Source organism: Acanthochromis polyacanthus, chromosome 20 (genome assembly GCF_021347895.1).
Source record: "Acanthochromis polyacanthus isolate Apoly-LR-REF ecotype Palm Island chromosome 20, KAUST_Apoly_ChrSc, whole genome shotgun sequence".
NCBI lineage: Eukaryota > Metazoa > Chordata > Actinopteri > Pomacentridae > Acanthochromis > Acanthochromis polyacanthus.
Window position 1 is genome coordinate 3,298,767 of NC_067132.1, and position 21,867 is coordinate 3,320,633.

The 21,867-nt window shown below is 41.5% G+C and overlaps 1 long non-coding RNA gene across 1 annotated transcript; it reads right to left on the minus strand.

Moving 5' to 3' along the window:
* Positions 1-597: 597 nt before the first annotated feature.
* On the minus strand, positions 598-2,880 carry LOC127531254 (uncharacterized). The gene is made up of 5 exons (XR_007938203.1): positions 2,800-2,880; positions 2,489-2,601; positions 2,021-2,190; positions 1,802-1,934; positions 598-881 (listed from the first exon to the last, which is right to left on the minus strand). It is a non-coding gene; the product is annotated as an uncharacterized LOC127531254 (long non-coding RNA).
* Between the last annotated feature and the right edge of the window lie 18,987 nt (positions 2,881-21,867).

Here is a 21,867-nt window from a genome sequence, read left to right on the forward strand (position 1 = left end):
CCTTTCTAATCAATTTTCCCAAACTGAAATGTTTAAGAATAAATCTGAGATTCTCTGTGAGGTCTATGTTTGTCTGTTACAACATTATAGTCTCAAGATGATTTACTTTTTTCCACCATCAGCTGAATGAATAATTGGGGATGTATTTGGATATCCATTTGACAGCCTAGGTGCAAGGGATGCTGAACTACTTAAAAACAAATCTTCACACTGGTTATATCGCTCCCACTCAATTTATTATGACTGCATTTGATTAAGCTTGTTACTGCTTATTTTTTAAATAATAAATAACACAACATAAAACAGTTTAACTGGTACAAATGCACAGATGCTGATAAAACTTATAAACAAGTAAACTTTGAGGAGGTTTCAACAGTCAGATTGACGAACTAGAACAGGTAAGGAATGCAGGGTCAATAATACAGGGTCAATACAATATTTAACATTTACCATCTGATAGAATGTGTGGCAGGAGACAATTCTTATAAAAGGTTTCTAAAACAGTTATGTTGTTTGCCCATGCTGGATCTTTATGAATGACCATGATTTCAAGATCCAGAGGAGTCCATACCACCAGATGACAGGTTGCCCTGAATCTGATGCCAGTGGTTGTGGGTCTGCTTCAGTGTCAGTAACCCAGTGACTTCATCCTGTTTGAGAAAAAAGTCCTTTGCCTCTGCTGCCTGAATTACGGTCTTCTGTCTGGCTGCATAGGGACATTTTATCTCAATGATGCAGTCATCGGATACCATCCCATCTGGGGAGCCACCAAGCAGGCCGCTATCAGAGAGGAACACTCCGCTCTCCTGGATGGTCACACTAGTGCGCTTCATGTATTCTTCTTTGGCCTTTTGCTCATGAACAATTCCCCAATCACAAGCCTGGGGGCAAAAAGAGAATTTCATACACAATGTGTAAGGATTATTACAATTTATTATTACAAAACAAAGGTAGAGAAGGAAAGATATATAGGCTCAACCCTTCAAGTACAATTTTTTGTTTACACTTGGTCAATTTAACAATTAACCCTTAAGTCTCTATGTGAATTTTCTGCCACAAAGGGGTGATCTTTCAAACAAATTGACCATAATTTTCACTGTATTTAAAAGAGTTAAAACATTTTTGGTGAGGAAATTTGATTCTACATAAATTTTGAAAATGTGATTTCAAAAAAAAAATGAAAGGTCAAAAATTCACTGAGGGCAAATTAACTATCATTTTGTCCTGGTTTGAGTGTTAACTTTAGCCCCTCTAAAAACATGTCAGCTAATTGATTTTTCAAACATTTTTCACCCCCTAAGTCTCTTCATCAAGCTCAGTCCTGATCAAAAGTATGTATTATTTGTTTTTAAATTATGGATTTTAACCCTTTAAATATCAAATTTCATAGATGATTTAACTGCAGTATCTTTGCTGCATTCAAAAAATGTGATTGTGATGGAAGTCATGTGGGAGTAAACACACTAAAAACTGATGCCCAAAAAATAATACTGCACAAAATCGATGTTGTTGACATATCCAAGAGTGTGATAGCACATAAAAAAATATGCAGCCTCTGATCATTTTATACATTGAAGATCTGCCATTTCGTTTTGTTGTTGTTGTTGTTGTTTTAATGGGTTGAAATCTATCGTTAAAAAAAATTGTTTTGGTCAAGGACTGAAGAAGAGATCTGAGTTGAAAATAAACTGTTTTGTTTTTACAGCAGCTAAAGTTGTGGTTTTAAAAAGCCAAATGGGACTAAAAGATGCGTTTTAATACAGTACATTAGGATTAAAATCACTTAGTGTCCATCACTTACATGAGCTCCTTGTTTGAGGTTGTACTGACCGAGCAGTGTTTTGAATAAAGAAGGCGGGTAAGAATTCCTCTTCACCGCTGCCAATACAAAACCAAAGGTGCTGGCTGTGAGCCTGTTCTTGCGATATGCCATCCTGTTATAAAGAAACACATAACAGTTAACCTAACTGACTTTAAGTACTCCTAAAACAATGGAAAATATGTTTGTATGTGTCTTTACCATAAGGCATTCTTAGTTTGCCCAACTGTGGCTCTCTCAATGTCTTTCTTCTGCTGTGGGCTCACAGCAAGGGATGAGAGCATATACAGAGCTTTGTGCTCTGCATCACCATAACCGGAGCTGGCCAGAATCCCATCAAAAGTTTTCCTGTGGTGGCATGGGTCAAATGTCTGCCCCAACAAATATCATGGAAACAGAAATAAACAACAATTAGATCTGTGCAAGTCAACAATGTTCTCTGACATTCATATATATTTTTTTATCTACACAGTGTGAAATACATTTAATTAAAGTGTGAAAGGGTTGATGTCTGTGGCTGTCTAAGTGAATTTATCATCTGTAGAAACTTGGCTGTGCTGGGATATCCTCAACCTTATCTCATTTGTAACTGATTTAATGTAGTGTACATGTGATGTTTCTGATAAAGCAGGACATGACACATCAAAATACAAAACACAGAAGTCAAACCTGAGGCACTTCTGGAGCTAAAATCCAACCCAGGCCTGTAAAACGGTCAAGTTGTGCCAAAGATGACAGTGCCCATTCTCTGTCCTCCTGGGTGACAGGTCGTTTAATTCCAGCTAAAGAATAGCATAAAAGGGATGATGGTAACTGATGTGGACTCAAGTGAGAATACCACCTCACCTAACTACTGTCAGTAGCACCATTCATTTACAACAAACCTTAAAACCAGGCTTAGAATTTAGCAGTAACTAAACGTATGGTCATGGTTTTTCAATGATATCAAAACAGAAGGCATGATTACTCCAAGTACTTACCTTTTGACGTGGAGGGTGCAATCACAGACACCTTCTTCGCTGCGATATCCTCTGTTTTGGGTGCAGTGGGCCTCTTCCACACACACTCGACATCTTTCCGTGTACAATTCTTCTCTGCCCAAATGAGGAGAGCAGCTACATGGTGGCACTTGGCCCTCCCGATTGCACAGGAGCAGGTACTTGCCCTCACCTCCTGTCCCTCAACGTGTACCTGAGTAAAAACGACGTTGCTAGCCCTCACAAAAATCCCTGTAACATTGCTGAAAGGCAGAGCAATGCTCTGTTTCGCTAGGTGGTCCTAACAACTACGTAATGTCCTTAGCTGTCTAACCTGTGTTGGGCTTGTAAGACATTTCCAGTCAGTTAACTTGTCAATAAACCATATATACTTATTCTAACATACCTAAATAAACAATAGTTAATGTTACACAAGTAGAGTAAAATTAGCTTGATGGCTGACACTTCTGTTAGCTAGCTCCTCACTCACCTGAACCTCGTAAATTTTACTTTTCATTGAAGCCTGTACTTTCCCTTTCAGACTTCCACCTGGCAGCACACTCACATTTACAACTCTGTTAGAGTTGTAGGAGTTCAGACCCCTTTTAACTGACTTTGGGAAGTCGGCAAAATACGATGTGACCGTAAAAAAAGTGACCGGTTCTCTCGCAACAGCCATTGCTGTTTACACGAGCTGCAGCAGGTTGGACTCGGAAGTGACGTACTGGGCCCCGATGACGTCACACTAGCCATCCCCATAAGTCCTGGGTGCCACACCCTCCCCTGCTTAATAAAATAAAAAAAATGTTTGTCCGTTTTTTTCTTTTTTTTTTTCCTTTTAAAAGTACTTATTACTCTTTCACTAAACAGTGTCCCTTGAGCTCATATGGTGGTTACATTTCACACTTTTGGCACCACTTATAAGAATTATTTGCAATTTCCTTTAGTAAACACCTTTGAATACCATGACAAGCAATACCAAAATTTCTGTAGGTATAACCACGTTTCTTCTCAAGGTGAATAAACAAGTTCACGTACAGTGACTATTAACTCTTTACCTTTGTAACCAGACACATAGACGGCCAACTTAATCACTTTGTCTGTTACCTTATCACCACGTAGTTTATACGTAGACACTGTTAACAGGTGCAATATACTCAGCTTAGTCTCTTAGAACTGCACTCCAGTATATTCTGAACCATTACCATTTCTTCTCACAGTCTTATAGTGTCTGAGTCACTTTCTCAACCTCTAATAACTTCTTGCACGGTGTCGGATGCCCATGGTCTCCAGAGTCTCTGTGAGCATGTGGATAGGACACTCACCTCGATGCAGTCCATACCCACTGGTCTTCAGGTTGGCTGTCCAAGCTGGTCATAGGAGAGGACCTGGGGCCGCCGCCGTTCTCTCTGAGGGTAGGCGTGAGGTGAAGATGTCGACCGCTGCTCTCTCTGCTGGGGTGCGCCTTCTCTGGGACGACGATTGCAGGGCTGCTCCTCAGCTGCTTCATCCTCGGCTGCCGGCGAACCATCTCCTGCTGCTACAGCTTGGTCGTCGGGGTGATGCAGGTTGGGGTGATGAGCGTCCTCCACGAGGGGGTGCCCCAGCTGCTCCAACTCAGGCTCAGAACTGTGTGCCTGAGCTCTGTTGTCCTCAGAAATCCGCAGACGAGGAGATCTCCAAACAAGAGTGCATTCCTCATCACTGTCTGTGTCCCCTTGTAGTGTCTCTTGTCTCTTTGCTCTCGTTTGTGTCTTCTTCTTTTGTTTGCTCTGCTTTTTGTTATCCAGTCTGTCCATAGGTAAACTGTCACATGGAAGAAGCAGGTTTCTGTGTACTGTGCGACTTCTACCCCCTTGTTCTGGCTTTATTTCATAAACAGGGATGTCAGGGCTTTTCTGAGCGACTATCACATACACAGCATCTTCCCAGTATGAACGGAGTTTACCGGGGCCCCCTCTCTCTTTGAAGTTACGAAGGAGGACTCTGTTGCCGGGATACAGCTGAACACCATGTGTCTTTTGGTCATAGTAGTGTTTGCCTCGTGAAGCTTCTTTCTGAGCTGCTTTTGACGCGATCTGATAGGCTTCATTCATCTGTGACTGCCACTTTTGCACATACTCCTCGTAGCTGACTTGTTGGTCTAGGAGGGGCAGGTTGAACAGGATGTCAACTGGGAGTCTGGGAGTGCGACCGAAAAGCAAGTAATATGGGGAAAACCCAGTAGCTTCACTCTTACTGCAATTATAAGCATGGACAACTTTTGCCAGCAATTCTTTCCAGTCTGCTTTTTCATTGTCTGTCAGGGTTCTCAGCATGGAGAGCAAGGTTCAGTTGAAACGCTCCACCTGCCCATTTCCTTGTGGATGGTAAGGCGTTGTGTGAGAGCCACGAAGACCACTGACTTTCTGGAGCTGGGTAAACAGTTGATTTTCAAATTCTCGGCCCATGTCGTGATGAATCCGCACTGGAAAGCCATACTTCAAGGCAAAATTGTTAAAGATTTTGTCCACCACTGTCTTTGCTGACTTGTTCTTTGTTGCATAAGCTTCTGCAAAGCGGGTAAAATGATCCATTACTACCAGGATGTATTCGTACCCATGCTTACATGTCTCTAAATGCAAAAAGTCGATCGACACCAGTTCAAAGGGGTAGGTTGTAGTAATAGATGTCAGTGGAGCTCTGTTTGCTTTATGGGGGCGTTTTCTTTTCAGACACTCACAGGCATGCATCACAAAATGCTCCACATCATTTTGCATTCTTGGCCAGTAAAATCTGTCCCTTATCAGTCCCAAAGTTCTTTCAGCCCTGAGATGTCCCATCTCTTTATGCAGTTCTCTAAAGACAGTGCTGTGGTGTTCTTTTGGGAGGAGGAGTTGGTCTCTACCATTGACTCGCCTATAGAGGACGCCATCCTCATTCACATACAGTTTGTTCCACTGTCTCAGGAGGATTTTCACATCTGGTGGCTCTTTTTTAAATGCTTGACCCCTAGGCAGATACTCACTGGTTTTGTACTGTAGGACAGGCCCGATAACAGAGTCTTTTCTTGGCTGGCCCTGATTTCAGCTTGTGAGAGGGTTTTGTCTGGGGATGATGAATCTTGGACTAGATGGATGGCATTTTCACTGATGATGTAGCTTTCTGGAACATTGCTCTCTTTCTGCAAACAAATACATTCAGCAGCTGCTTTTATGACTTCCTGTTTGACTTCAGCTGTGTACTGTGCCATGTACTGGTCAATGTCAAGAGGTAGCCTGGACAGGCCGTCTGCATCGGCGTTTCTCTTGCCGGGTCTGTATCTGATTGTAAAGTTGAAGTCGGCCAATTCCCCTACCCAGCGGTGCCCAGTTGCATTTAGCTTTGCTGTGGTGAGAATGTATGTTAAGGGATTATTGTCCGTGTACACAACAAAATGAGGGGCATAAAAGAGGTAGTCACGAAAGCGTTCACATATCGCCCATTTTAAAGCTAAGAATTCTAGCTTTCCAGAATGCATGTGATAGTTCTTTTCTGGGGGTGTGAGAGTGCGTGAACCATATGCTATAAGCCTTAGCTTGCCTGCCTGGTGCTGGTACAATACTGCCCCTAGGCCCTCTTGGGAGGCATCACAATGGAGTATGAATGGCTGGGCAAAATCTGGATAGCCCAAAATGGGTGGCTCTGTTAGACAGTCTGTGAGTTTATTCAATGTCTCTTGGTGGTTTTCAGTCCATGTGATGGGTGTACTGGGTGGTGATCGCCCTCTGTGTTTAGCACTAACCTTTTTACCTTTTGTTTTAGACGCAGGTGGAGGTGACTGCTCTGTAGGCAGGGTCAGGAGCTGGTAAAGTGGCTTGGCAATCTTGGAAAAGTCTGGGATATATGAGCGATAATATGACAGGAAACCCAGGACTCTGCTCAGATCACCTACAGTTCGTGGAGGTTTGTCTTTGAGTGCCTGGACAGGGGCTATTTCAGCTGGATCCATCGTGTACCCCTGCTCCGACACCATCCGACCCAGGAACCGGACCTGCCTCTTAAAAACATCACACTTGTGCGGGGATAGTTTAACACCATGTGTCTGATATCTCTGGAGCACATCACGGATATGTTGTACATGAGTTTCAAATGATGGAGAGTGCACTAAGTTGTCATCTAAATAGGGCTGACATATGACATCACACAGCCCCTTTAAACAGTCCTCCATACTCCGTTGAAACTCTGCAGGAGCTGAACTGAGGCCAAACAGTATGCGGTTCCACTGGTACAGGCCCCAGGGAGTAATAAACGCTGTCAGATGACGACTCTCTGGGTCCAAAAAGCCCTGGTGATAGGCTTTGCCCTGATCAAGTACCGAGAACCAGGAGCTGCCGTGAAGAGAATCCAACATGTCCTGAATTCTCGGGATGGGATGCCTGTCTGGTACCGATTTCCTGTTGAGTTCTCTGTAGTCACAGCACAGCCTCAATTCACCTGACTTTTTCCTGACACAGACGATGGGAGATGAGTAGGATGATCTTGCCTCAGAAATCCATCCCGTTTAACAGGTCTTGGAGATAGTCTTTAACCTCTTGGTGCAGGGGCTTGGGGACTGAAATATATGTCTTTTTCACCGGGGTAGTGTCATGAAGTGTGATGTGCATGTTTAAAGACGGGATACATCCAACATCTTTGTCATCATATGCGAAAGCATGACACTCTTCACGCAACAGCCGTTCCACTACTTTCTGCTGATCAGGGCTGAGATGGTCAAGCTTGACTGGAGGATCCCACTGAGGCGGTTTACTGTGGAATTGGCTGTTGCTAGTTACCTCATTTATCTCGACCTGGACACTACTGTCATTATCAAGTCTCTCAGAAGTGTTTTCTGGGCTTTGAACTGTGATAGGATATACTGCTTTTATCTCTTCTAAGTGACCCAGGATAGTGCGAGGAGACAAGGTATGGTCGTGCTTATTTGCATTGACAATGGAGATGGGGATAAACACCGACCTTCCCTGTGTAACAGTAACTAGTCCTTCTTGTATCAGCACTCCCTCAGGCAGCTGTGACACTTCATCGAGGACAAACAGTAGACTTTGACCTGCATACTGAGCTCCTACATGTGCTCTAACGTAGGTGGTGCTTATCTGGGCTGCAGGCAAACGAATGTCCTTCTTTCCCGTGTGAACTGTCCCAACACTATGTTCGTCTTCATGAGTCTGCAAAATCCTGAGCATGGACTTTGCTGTTTTGACTGATACTGAGAATGTCTGACTTAGCTTCTGTATGCCTTTTGTTTTCAAATGTCCTTTTTCCCACTTGCCAACTACTTCTTCTATTACATTGAACCCTATAATAGGTTGTTCTGCAACATTTGGATCACTTGAGACTAAAATGGGAACCAATAAAGTCTTTGTGGGGTGAGCATCACAGTCTAAGTAAAACTCAGTCTCTATCCAGCCCATGTATGGTATTTCACTTCCATTTGCCGCTACAGCTACCAGTGGTTTGGATAAGAGTTCTGTGAGGGGTCTTAGTGTGCTGTGAGGGAGGTGTTTCTGTCTCCATTCATCATTTATTAAACTTGCCTGAGCGCCTGTGTCCCATAACGCTTCCACAGGTACATTATCAAGTTGGCACCGGACTACACATCTTCTTCCGATGAGACTGATAAGCTTGTTTTGGCGTTGTGAGGGCATTTAGTTGTTAGACTGTGGAGGAGTCATTGTTCCTTTGTGCTCACCTGATGACCTTGGTGAACATTCAGGATTGGCCTGCAGGGATGAGATGTCAATGCGGGACCTGGAGTGTGGCTGGGCTACTGTTGGTCCCCCTGCAGCAACCCCTTCCCGTTTCCCGGTAAATTTCTTTGTCTGCAGCCACGGGAGAGATAGCCTTCTTGTCCACACCTGAAACAATGCCGGCAGGATTCACCAGTTCCCGCTTCTCTGCAAGCTTGGCATCCTTTGGCTCTTGTGGGTGTGCGCCTTGGTGTTGCTGCTCCAGACTCAGTATACATTTTCTTTATCTCCTGCACATCTGCTTTGAGGCTTTCAATTAACTTTACAGTCTCTGGATCTGGCCCTCGGTTTTGTACTTGTTTCTTTTTGCTGTTTTTCTCACCTGCTTTACTCTTGTCTTTCGTCTTGTATGTCATCGTCAAAGTCTTGTGTTGAGTGATTGTGAATGGACTGCACCTCTGCTTGTATTACATTTACTCTGGGTGGTTTGACTGGTATGTGTCTCTTAAGTTTGTTTTGTCGCTCCGTTTCAAGACTAGCAGCTTCATTAATCTTTTCAATTAAAACCTCATCTGTGACATTTGCGTTGCTCAGGTATGGTTTCAACTGGAACTTTACTGCTTCACTTAACAAACCTGTTTCTAATGATCTCAGGAACTTGCGTTGGATCAGGTTTGAGCTGAACTGCTCCCCCTCATCTTCTTCCCCTGACTTGCAGAGCAGTTTCTCTCTCAACTCTATTGCTCTAAACAGGAAGGCTTGAGCAGATTCTTTGGGGTCTTGGGAAATGTTCATGAGCCTATGGAGTAGATCTGATGAGGAGTCGACTTTGTAATGCCCTCTCAATATAATTTTGAGGGTGGGGAGTGTGAGGTCCCTCTTCACTTCCAGCAGGTCCCTGAGATGAAGGCCAGGGCTGACGGCTTTGATGACAGCTTCGATTATCTCATTCTCAGAGTACCCCTTCCTGATACCTGACTCAATTTGGTTAGTGAGACTGGTGAAAGAGAGCTTGTCTTTCTGACCTGCTTCTCCGATCTGGCCCCAAATTTTAAAGTCTTTCTTTAATGTGACTTCAGGCACTCTATGAGTTGCAGGTGGGTCTCTTTCACTGGTTACCGCCATGTTGCTCAGTTTGGCTCCCAAAGCATCAATCTTCTCCTCCAGGAGGCGACGTTCTTGCTCTTGCGTCTGCTGGAGTTGCTCGTATTCCTGCTTGAGCTTTTCCATGGCGTCATTTTCAAACTGTTGTGGATCTGGTTCACTTGTCTTGTGTGTTACAAGCGACTGAACAAATGACTGAAGTTCATCCACAAACTGCTGGAACACTTGGGTGTCTTCATCTTCCTCGACTTCACCAATCGTGGCTTCCACCATTTTCATCAGGGCACGGCGGGTCTGTCCATTGAACCCTTCACCTGCCGGCTCGCTGCACTTTAGATGATGGCACACTTTGATGAGATGTGGCTTCCCTAAAGTCCACAGAGTTGCGATGGTCTCTTCCAGTACTTGCTCCATGTTGGTTGTGTCACGTCTAGGTTCGGCTCTTAGCTAGGTTGTCGGTCAGGATGCTTGGTGAAGCTCCTGGCTGGCTCGCCAAGATTATGTTACACTCGTAATAACAGATGCATCTTACTTTTGTGTGACAGGATGACTTTATTCTGTAATCACAGAAAATAACAGTTTTGTGTCAGTAGTGGTTTCTCTGCTTGACCAACGGCAGACAGCTTGGCTGAACTTCAAACAGAAATACATGGAAAACAATGAACTTGGCAAATACCAATAAATTCACAACTTCAGTCTTTTTGCAACTATTTGCAGTACTGGACATGTTTCTCAAATATAGATGTCATTTACACCAGATAATAAATCATTTACAAACAGAAAAGTTGCCTAACGTTTATCCATAACGCAGCGGAAATGCTAACGAGTTAGCGTTAAGCTAGCGCCAGTTCGGGACAACTTTAAACACTCATAAAGATGATCAAATCTACTTTAGACACATCAAACTTTAACCTGAACATGCAAAAACGTCTTATGATGTTCACTATATAATGCTTGTGCACTCAACTCACCTGTAATCACAGAAAATAACAGTTTTGTGTCAGTAGTGGTTTCTCTGCTTGACCAACGGCAGACAGCTTGGCTGAACTGAGCTTCTTCGCGTGTGCTCGCATGGTCAGTCTGTTTATCCACTACTGCCAGCTACTGGCGAAACTCGTTATTACACCAGAAATAACTTTAACACAAACAGGTGAATGTGGGTGAGTGATCAACGATTTAAACAGCATAAACAATGTATTATTAAACATAAAAAAAATATTGGGGGGTGTCTTTTTAGTAGTCTATAAGTCCTGGGTGCCACACCTGCACCCCCATTCATTCTCCCACTCTACCACTTTGTTAATTGCACCTTGGACTTTCTTTATTGCGTGCTCCATGTTCTTTCCTCTTTTCCATAATGCCCCATCATCCGCAAAGAGCGATCTCCCTATATCTACTGGAACTTTTAAAAATACATAATTTATCATGATAATAAAGAGCAGTGGACTTATCACACTCCCTTGTGGTGTACCGTTTCCCACTGCGTACTGGTTTCACAGATCTGACCCTATGCGTACCTGTATTTTTCGTCCAAACAGAAAATCCTTCACCCAATTGAAAACTCTCCCACCAATTCCCATGTTGTGTATCTTTATCAGCAACCCCTCCTTCCACATCATGTCATAAGCTTTCTCAATGTCAAAAAACACTGCTATTACCGATTCTTTATTTACCTGGGCCATCCTTATTTCCGACTCTAATCTAACCACTGCGTCCATAGTGCTCCTGCCTTTCCTGAAACCACTCTGACACCCTGCCAAATGTTCCCTCTTTTCAAGTTGATATGACAACCTTTCCGTTATCATCCTTTCCATTACCTTGCAGACAGTTGATGTCAGTGATATTGGTCTGTAACCAGTAGGTTTGGATGGATCCTTGCCAGGTTTTCTTATTGGAACCACTACTGCTTCTTTCCAGGCTTCTGGTAGCCTCCCCTCCTCCCACACTCTGTTATACAGCTGCAGCAACTTCACTAATCCTCCTTGCCCCAAATGTTTTAACATGCTGTAACACACCTGATCCTTCCCTGGAGAAGTTGGTCGTGACCTTCTGATGGCCCTCACCATTTCAGCCAATGTAAATGGCTCATCGGTCACATCGTCTGTCCTTGCCCTCTTGTTTAATAACCCTGGATACTGAGCCATAGTTCTCTCCCTCCCCTGTCTCCCCTCCTCTGACAAATTATCTGAGCTATGTACCTTTACAAATGCCTTAGCCATGACTTCTTAGATACTAATGTTATATCCAATGCTGACTCGGTACCTGCTGTTATGTTTACTCTTGTCCCTCTTCCATCATTTACACACACCAAATCCCTTTCATCCATCAAATCTTCAATTACCTGACCATTCACATCTGTCTGCACCCCTCCCCACAATGTATTGTGAGCATTGAAGTCTGCACACCATATGACCTTGTTACTGTCTTGCCCTTTAATCCCTAATAGCTTTTCCAAACTAAGCCTCTTACATGGGTTGTAGTAATTAATTATGACTACTTTCTCCCCCCTTTCCCATATTTCCATCACAACAAACTCCTGATCCACTCCCTTTTCCAGTAACCTATAAGGAATTTCTTGCTTAATAAATGTTGCACAACCCCCACCTCCCCCTTGACTTCTGTCACTTCTTATTACTGTATACCCATGTACCACGAAATGCAAATTTGGTTTTAACCATGTTTCCTGCACACACATTACATCTGGTTTTCTATTCATCTCTTTAATGAAATGTTTGAATTCTTGACCATTTGTCAAGGCCGGGCGGGTGAACCCAAGAAGCAGGCACTGACAGGTGGGTGGATCAATAATGATTTAATGAACAGAAAATATATGTATAGAATAAACAGAAACTCTTAATCGAGGAAGCAGGGGAGGAATAACTGAGTGGGGAGTTAACTGAACTGAACTAAAAGCGGACCCGAAGGCCGAGGTAAAAACCAAACATAAAGCTAAATTAACACGGGAGGAAGCTCACTTGAAGTCCAGAGAACGGAAACCGTGGTCAGGGGGCAGAGCAGAGGGAGCCGGAGGTGGGGGGCACAGCAATGGCAGAGCAGACAAACTGGCAAGGGGTTCCTGGGTGTGGGATAGACGAGGTGATCCAAGGAAAATAAAATCCAGAGTCCATAGAGCGACGTGTGTGAAGCAGAGGGGGTAGCTTGTGGAGAGCGGAGTGCAGCATGTCGTTTGTAATGAGCCAGCAGTGAGTCTAAGAGAGAGGCAGGCTTTTATGCTGCCTTGATTATTGATGAAGAGCAGCTGTGCTCTGTCACAGCTGCTGGTGATTAGGCCGATTGCAGAGTAGGAGAGGGAGGAATCGTGACACCATTAGCCAGCAAACTCCTAGCATTCCATTGAAGGATTAATACCATAACTAGAATTAGCCAACCCATGGTGTTTCCTGACTTGACTGATTAGTGAGATTGTCCCTCACTTCTTCCCATGTCAGTCCCACTAAGCCCAAGTGATGCACTGCCGCTTTAACAATCAGTTGAATTTTTTCACTTTTTGACTTTACCTCTGCTGTGCTGTTGACCACCCCTGCAATAAATGTTACCAGGTCTCTTTTGTCCACATACATTCTGTCACTCATTCTTTGCCGCCCTACGTGACTCCCTAAATCTCCTTGAACGATAGTTTGGCTACTCTGCCCCCTAGCCACTTTCACAGCTTCAGCATACGAAATCTTCTTCTCCACTCTCACTCTTTGAATATTATTTTCCCATTTCATAGCCTCACATCCTCCATATGCCACGTTATGTGCACCTCCACAATTACAGCATTTTGGCTGCACCCCTGTCCCACACTCTCCATACTCATGATCTTCCCCACACCTAGCACACCTTCTCTTGCCCTTGCAGTTTTTGGCTATGTGTCCAAATCTTTGACAATTAAAGCATCTCAAAGGTTTTGGAACATACGTTCTCACTGGGTAGCTCATAAAACCCAGAAAAACTTTTTTAGGTACACTTTCTCCTTCAAACTCAATCAGTACTGTCTCGCTATCCACTCTCACTCCTCCTTTTGTAGTTTTCATTCTTTGCACACTCATTATTTTCCCCCCCTTAATATTCTTCTTAAGCTCCTCCATACTTACAGTGAGTGATATCCCTGTGATTACTCCTTTACCACCACCACTACCCTTTCCTGCTCCCACCCTCCCTGTGCTCACCACCTTGTTTTTCCCCAACTCTTTCAGTTTAAGTGCCTTATCAACTTGCTCATTATTAGTACACTTCACCAATAAATTGCCATCACTCAAGACCTTTGCAAACTGTATATCTCCTATTTTATTTGCCAGAATTGTTGTCAGCACAAAAGGGTTAAGCTTCTTCATGCTTTCCTGAGACTTCTCATTGAACCTTATGATAACAAACCAGTTCTCAGGTGTTTCCTTTCCAGTATGCTCATCTCCTTCCTCCTCACTGTTACAACTGTCATCATTGCCGTTCTTCTTCCTTTAATTCCTTCCAATACTACCCCTTTCAAAATCATAGTCTCCCCCTCCCTCCTCGTCCATATCTGCCCAACTGCCCACTTCTGATCCATTCACGGAACAGTTGTGCTCAACCGCCAGGAAATTGTCTTCAATTCGACTGGGATTTCCCACACTCTGCCGATTACTTTTACTCCTTCCAATCCCAGCCGATGACGCCGCCATCTCCTCCAACGTTCAACCAACCAAGATCAAAACTCGCCGGTAACCAAAATAATTTCTCTTCCTGCAACAAATCAAACAATCCGCTCCAAACTCGTGATTCCCTCACTCAGTGTTGTCAACTCCTCAGTAAGGAAAGCAGCTATTGGCTGTCCGAAAAGTCGCTACATGACGCCATCGCCTAATTTGCATAATTTCCTGTTTGCATCTAATTGTAATCAACGTTGTAGGAGAGAGGAAGAACGTTATGGGAGAGACAAAAAGTGAGTATAAAACACCCAAAATATGTTTTTGGACTAGAGACTAAATATAGGGATTTATTTGCATGAAAAAAAAAAACATTTTCATTTATATCCCACTGTACGCCTGGACAGGGCCTGCAACGACTTTGCGCATGCGCGATTCATCTGCCGTCAGGCCCATAGATATTACACAGAAGATTCATATCTATGCTCTGTACAGTTTCGTTACCTGAGGTTATTAAACTACTGCAGACTGAGTTCAAACTCACACATTCATAGAGAACATTTTAATTCATCCCTTTGTTTCTGTTAGTTCATGTTCAGACTGAAAACTGAGACTGGAAACTTCACTGCTAACTCTGAACATGGTTTTAATTTAGTGTGATAATAAAGCACCTCAATCTTTTTCTCCTGATCTCTGTCCACAGTTAATGAGACCAACAGAGCTCAACTTGTCAAACACAATAAACCCATGGATGGAAAATAAGGAGAAACTAAAACACATGAAGAGAAGAGAAAGTTTTCACTCACCTCCTCTGGAAACAGTCAGAATCCACAGGAACATGAGAAACACACAAACCTTCATCCTGATTATTTTCATGTAAAAACTGAATTCTAGATTCATGCTGTCCAGAGGAAATAATGGAAATCAATGATGCACCGCACACAGGTTGCTGGATGAGACCAACATGATCCCATCAGAACATTGAATTCCTCACAGTACCTGTCACTGGTACCGTACAGGAACTTTCATCCAATCAGGATCGCGTGTCACGTCCAGAACGGTGTGTGTGTGTGTGTGTGTGTGTGTGTGTGTGTGTGTGTGTGTGTGTGTGTGTGTGTGTGTGTGTGTGTGTGTTAGGGAATCTGCAGTGACATCACAACAATGAAGTCAGTTTAGTCAGTCAGGCAACTGTGTCACGGGATACTGACGATTGGGAAAAACGAGAGAAATCTAAAGATGTTTGGTTATGAGTCATGACCTGACATGTACACCTTACTAGTGACGTGTCCATGTGTTAAATTATATCCATGTTCTAATAAGAGTCAGAGCCTCGGTGTGAAGAGCTCGTGTTTCCTCCTTGTTGAAATATTTTAGCTGAACTATTAAAGAGCAAACTGCTGGTTTGGTAGTCTAGAACAATCACATCCTAATGTTTAGTGATACATTCGATATATTCAGATTTATTACAACTTTTTCTGCTTTTTGCATGAAATGTTGCATTAAAACCCATCCAGACAGGACACACAGAGCATGTATTGAAAGCTTTAAAATGTAGAATTCTGTGTTTAAAAGGCCACTGACTGACTTTATGTTCACATCATTTACCTGCTGCTAAAGTTTGTGATGTCATCAACCTAAAACTGAGATTTAAACTTTCATTTCTGAATCAGCTGCTTTACAACTAAATTTCACTTCAAGTGACTCAGAATTAAGTTTGTAAGTCTCCTCTTCCACCTACTTAACACTGAGACAACTTTTGTTTTATAAAATTTGCAAACTTTAAAACTTGTTTCATCATGAATTGTGGTCATCAAAGAGATGACATAAAAATATTTCAAATAATGTGTGAAAACTAGTTGAGACAAATGAATTTTTAATGAATAATGGATATAAGAAGTTGTATTTATATGATAAGATAAACTTTATTGATCCTACAATGGGGAAAGTTCACTGTTACAGCAGCTCCAGATGAGAGAAAATAGTTTAAGGACAGTACAGAATAAATAGAAAACACAGTGCAAAAACGCAGAGAACATTATATACACAAAAGATTTTTTTAAGAAGAATGTTTACACGAGGTTGAGAAATAACACTTATTGCACATAAGTGAGGGAGAAAAGTGCAGCAGTGACAGAGGTAGACCAGTTTATAATGCGGCATTGTACAGTCTGACTGATGCTGGGAAAAATGACCTGCGGAAACATTCCTTCATTCCTTACACTTAGGGTGTACCAGTCTGTTGCTGAAGGCGCTTCTTAAAGAGTTCACAGTCTGATGCAGAGGGTGGGAGGAGTTCTCCATGATGGACGATAGTTTGGCCAGAGCCCTCGTCTCTCCACCACCTCCACAGAGTCCAGGATCAGCCACAGACTGAGCTGGATCTTTTTATCTCTCTGTTGAGTCTGTTCTTATCATGCTCAGAGCACCGCCCTCCCCAGAACATGCCAGTCATGAAGTAAATGGAAATACGTCAGTTCCCCCAATTTAATGCAGTTTGTTGGTTGAACAGAATTTATTTGACTCAAACAGATGAACTCTAACTGTTGTGCTGTTATTATCTTTATTATTGTCGTTATTTGGTTTGTGAAGTTCGTGTCATTACCTCCATGAAACACAAAAGAAACAGCAGAGCTCAGACTTTAAAACTCTTTATTTAAAGCTGTCAAAGAATATTAAATGTTTAAACAATTCAACTGATTTAAGGAGAAAACAAAGCAGCTGTTAAAATCATCCGCTGGGTTTAAAAAGCACAGAAAAGTCGTAAATAAGTGAACAGAGCAACTGGACAGACTTAGTGTCAAACCATGAAAACAAGGACAAGAGTTCAGATTTACAAAGTACATTTACACTTTTTGTTGTTTAAATACAAAAATAAACAATATTTTACATTTAAAAAAAGCTGTTTGAATAACTAGATTTTCTATTTCTTGGTTCCTGTCGTAACAGTAACAGTGCAGTGATGTGTGACTGACTAACCTGGTTCAGCATCAGTGTTAATACTCAGTCAGGAAACGTAAGCTGCTGTTAGAACATGTTCACCATCAGAGGTTCCAGTCTGATGTGAACTTCCAGTAAGTTCACATCCAGTAACGGAGGTCACTGCTTTAGATGTGATGTTGTCCAGATGTGGACAGAAAACAACCATTCTCTGAGATGACTTTAACACTGACTTTAGCCTTTATCTCCATGATGTTAATGATTCAGCAGCATCCTGGTTCTCCTCCCCCTCACTGTGTCCTACTGAACCTTTGAAAACTGTTGGAGCCAAAATCTAATTTCATAGTTTTGGTTGTGAGTGTCGGTATGACTCTGTGTGGGTGTGGCTTTAGTCATCACTGGGGTTGTCTGCTGTAGGGGGAGGTTCACAGATTTACCTGCTAATGGGTGAATGAAGGCAGGGTGCAGTTTTGGGGGAAAAAGCATTCTGTGTGTGTAAATTTTCCCCAAAGGCGGGTTGTGTTATAATGTTTTTCTGTCACTTTAAAATGGCATGGCCTTAAGTAGGCAGAGGACAGTGAATGTGTTTGTGGAGCTGGGAAGATTGTACTGAATATGCTTGTGTAACTTGGACAACGATGTACAGGAAAGGGGAGATTTTATTTCTTTTATTCACAAATAACAGTTTCTCAAAAGTTTTTGGTTTTAAACGATTCATTTTTTTGACACACACAATAAACACCTTGCCTTAGAATAAAATAAGAAACGGTGAAAAATACAGTTCTTGATAAGCAAACCCAATGCGTCTGTAATAATGTTAGATTAGTTTAGCTTATTATGGGTCAGACCATGAAGAGTAGATATGCCAGCACGCTGTAGCAGCCAGCACGCTGTAGCAGCCAGCACGCTGTAGCAGCCAGCTAAGCGACGTGGCGGCCATCTTGGAGGGGGCAAAGTTTTATTTATTTATCTCTCTCTCTAGGCTGTTATATAGTTACAGTAAACCCCTCTCTCCTCAGAGCTGCTTCCCACTTCCTCAACCCATAATCTTTGGGAAACCTACATGGAGTAAAGAAAAAAGTAGACAGAGAAGTAAATAAGTATGTACACAACATATTTATAAAGAAATCATGCTAATAAATTAAGTACAAAGAACTGAATTAGCCAATACACTGGAGACCAAAGTTATTTAATTTGATAAGTATAGTCCTAAAGAACTGCCTGTAATCTCAATCATAAAATCGGTTTGGAGGAACAACATAGACCGTAATCTGGATATGATGGAGTTACAGCGTCCTCTGCTGGACACAAACTGAAATCATTTATTGTGGTTTCTCCAAGAATGTTTTTATTTTTAATAATAAAGTGACAATCAAACCAGTAGAGGTCACAGACTGTTACAATCACTGTTTGGTCAGCATGAAATTATGACGTCAAACAGGATTGTAAATTCTAGTTGAAAATCTGTTCTATCAAAAATCAAAATACAAAACAAAGAAGTGAAATGACAGCTTATTTATAGCAGAAAACAAAACTCAAAGTTTAAACTCATCATGATCAAAACAGTAATTAAAAACAAGAAAACACAATAACAGTAACACCAATATGTAGAAATTCACCAGTTAACTAATAAAAGAAAAACACTGAAATAATGAAAACATCATCCATCCATTCTCTATACACTGCTTTATCCTCACTAGGGTCATGGATTCTATCCCAGTTGACTCGGGTGAAGGCAGGCCACCAGTCTGTCACAGGACTACATATAGAGACACACAATCACACCTATGGACAATTTAGAGTAACCAATTAACCTTAGCATATTTTTGTACTGTGGGAGGAAGCCGGAGTACCCGGAGAAAACCCATGCATGCACAAGGAGAACATGCAAACTCCATGCAGAAAGATCCCAGGTCCGGGACTCAAACCAGGGATCTTCTTGCTGCAAGGTGAAAGTGCTAACCACTACCCCACTGTGCAGTCCTGCAAACGTCATTCAACTACAAAAGTTCTTCAGATCTGCTCAGTAGTTTTTCGCATTCATTCAATGAAACTCTGATGTCCAAGTTTCAGTCAATGCAGCATGAGATGATCAACAGATGTGCAGCAGTCAGTCATCGAGCAGGTTCTTGTTTTTTTCAGACTTGTCAGTTTTGGCTTCTTTCATATTTTTAAATGTTCTAAATATTCAGTGAGATGTATCTTCTGCATGTCCTTTGATATCTGCATCATTACAGACAGAAGACCATATATAGAGATATATAAACAGACACAAACCAAATAAAGCTGTAAAATGTTTGTGGCATGCAGTAAAAACTGTAAAATAAGACACAGACCTACAACAGCAGAACAGAACTCCTGAAATTCAGCTCTGACTTTCAGTTTTATTTCACTCACAGATTTTCAAAAATGTCCTATAAGTCCACCGCTGTTAAAAAATCCACATTAAGTGTGTTGTACAGTAAATTAATTGAATTGAATTGAATTGAATTTATTAGATAGGGACGATGCAGTTTAACATAGTTGCATTACTTAGCATGAATCTGATGTGCTGCACAGAGAGTTTATAGCAAATGCTAGTTTCCAACTCTTGTCCCTAGATGGGCCTTTAAATATAAAAGTCAGAATATATAACATCATAAAATAACAGAAAAGTTTACAAAAGAACAATAAAATACATGTTCACATAGAAACAAATAATTACACAAACCAGTTCAAAATAAGTTAATAAAAAACATGGCAAACTAAGAATGATTACAGCTCTGATTTGCTTTTAGCCAGCACTTGACCTTTGCAGAGAAGGGTTTTAAATCTGTGATTAATTTGATATCAGTTGGTAATGAATTCCAGAGCTTAGAGCCTCTAAAAGAGAAAGCTGACTGTCCAAATGCTGACTTACATTTTTGTATGCTACAGTTTCCATTCACCTTGCTTCTTGTTACTCTGCTGCTGTTCTGCCTTTGAATAAATTTGGATAAGGGTTCGGGGGCAAGATTATTAATACCTTTGAAAACTAATTTAAGGAATGAAAACTGCATGAAACTTTCAAAGCTCAATAGATTGTATTTTTTCAAAATGTGGCAGTGGTGCCAACGGATGGGTTTTTTGTCCATTACTTTAAGGGCTTTATTATACAAGGATGACAGACTTTTGATTGTTGAAGGTGAACCCTGGGCCCAAACTGTCATACAGTATGAGAAATGAGAAAAGATCATAGAGTGCATAAATATCTGAGCTGCCTGAATTGGTATGTACTGCCTTATTAATTTAAAACAGTTCAGATTACTTTTTACTGATTTGGCGATTTTCTTCACATGTTTATCAAATCTGAGCTGTGGATCTAAAATGACTCCCAAGAATTTGAATTCATTGACTTCTTGTATTTCTAGAGCCTTTATCTTCACACAAAATCTTTCAAGTTGGCACCGTTTCCTTATGGAGAAGCACATCGACACTGTCTTATTTAAGTTTAAAACAAGATGATTGAGCTCCAGCCACTGCTGGACTCCATACATATGGTCAGTCAAGATTTCTGCTGCCTTGCTAGGTGACTTAGCAGGAGCATAAATGACTGCATCATCAGCATAAAGCTGGATGCCATTGTCTGAACACATTTTGGGCATATCATTTATAAAAAGACTAAAAAGCAAAGGGCCAAGAATTGACCCTTGAGGAATTCCCATTGTGTTTTTTAAAAAGGGTGATGTTTGTCCGTCAACTTTTACACACTGTTCTCTATTTAGGAGGTAAGACTTGAACCAATCAACTGTGTTTTTAGAAAAGTTAAAAGATGAAAGCTTGGAAACTAGAATGTTGTGGTTGACAGTGTCAAATGCCTTTTTTAGGTCAAGAGACACTGCCCCCACAACATTACCACAGTCAAGAGACTGTTTTATGTTTTCAACAAAACAAGTATTTGCAGTTTCTGTTGAATACTGTGGTCTAAAACCAAACTGTTTAGGATGAAGAAGTTGATTGGTTTCTACAAACTCTATAACCTGCTCTGCCACAACTTTCTCAAGTACCTTTGACAATACAAGAAGAATAGAGATAGGGTGGTAATTGTTGACCAAATCACAGTCACCCATTTTTAAAATTGGTGTAATGACAGCTTTTTTCCAGTTATTTGGAAACGTATTATTACAACAGAGAAAACAGCTTAATGAGAAGAAAGGATGTTAAAATAATAAAACTTTTTGCAAATGCTAGAAAAAAGAAACATAAACCGATATTAAGAATTAATAAGGTCCATTTTTAACAGAGTTAGAATAAAGAGTTTGTGTCTTTCACTGATGAGCTGAAGAGGAACAATGAGTTTCTCTCTAAAACACAGAAATAAAGCTCTTCTTCAGTCTTTCTGGAACAAATTCACCAAACCTTCCAAACATCACAGCACTGCTTAGTCCTTCAGTTACTGCTGCAGACATTCCTTTATCTTTATCCCTTTCTTGATTCCATTTCCAGAGTGACCAAACTGAACGGGAGTTCAGACTCAACATTTTCTTCATTTGAAGCCCATCCTACATTTTTATCTTCTGGCTTCATACATCTGAACATAGAAATAACAAATAGAAAGAAACAGAAAGAAACAGAAATAAACATGAGAATAAAAAAAAACAGAGTTCCTTGTTTCTTCTTTTTCAGTAGAAAGAGCAAAATAAACCTATTCAACAATCATGATTCCATCATATGATTTTCTG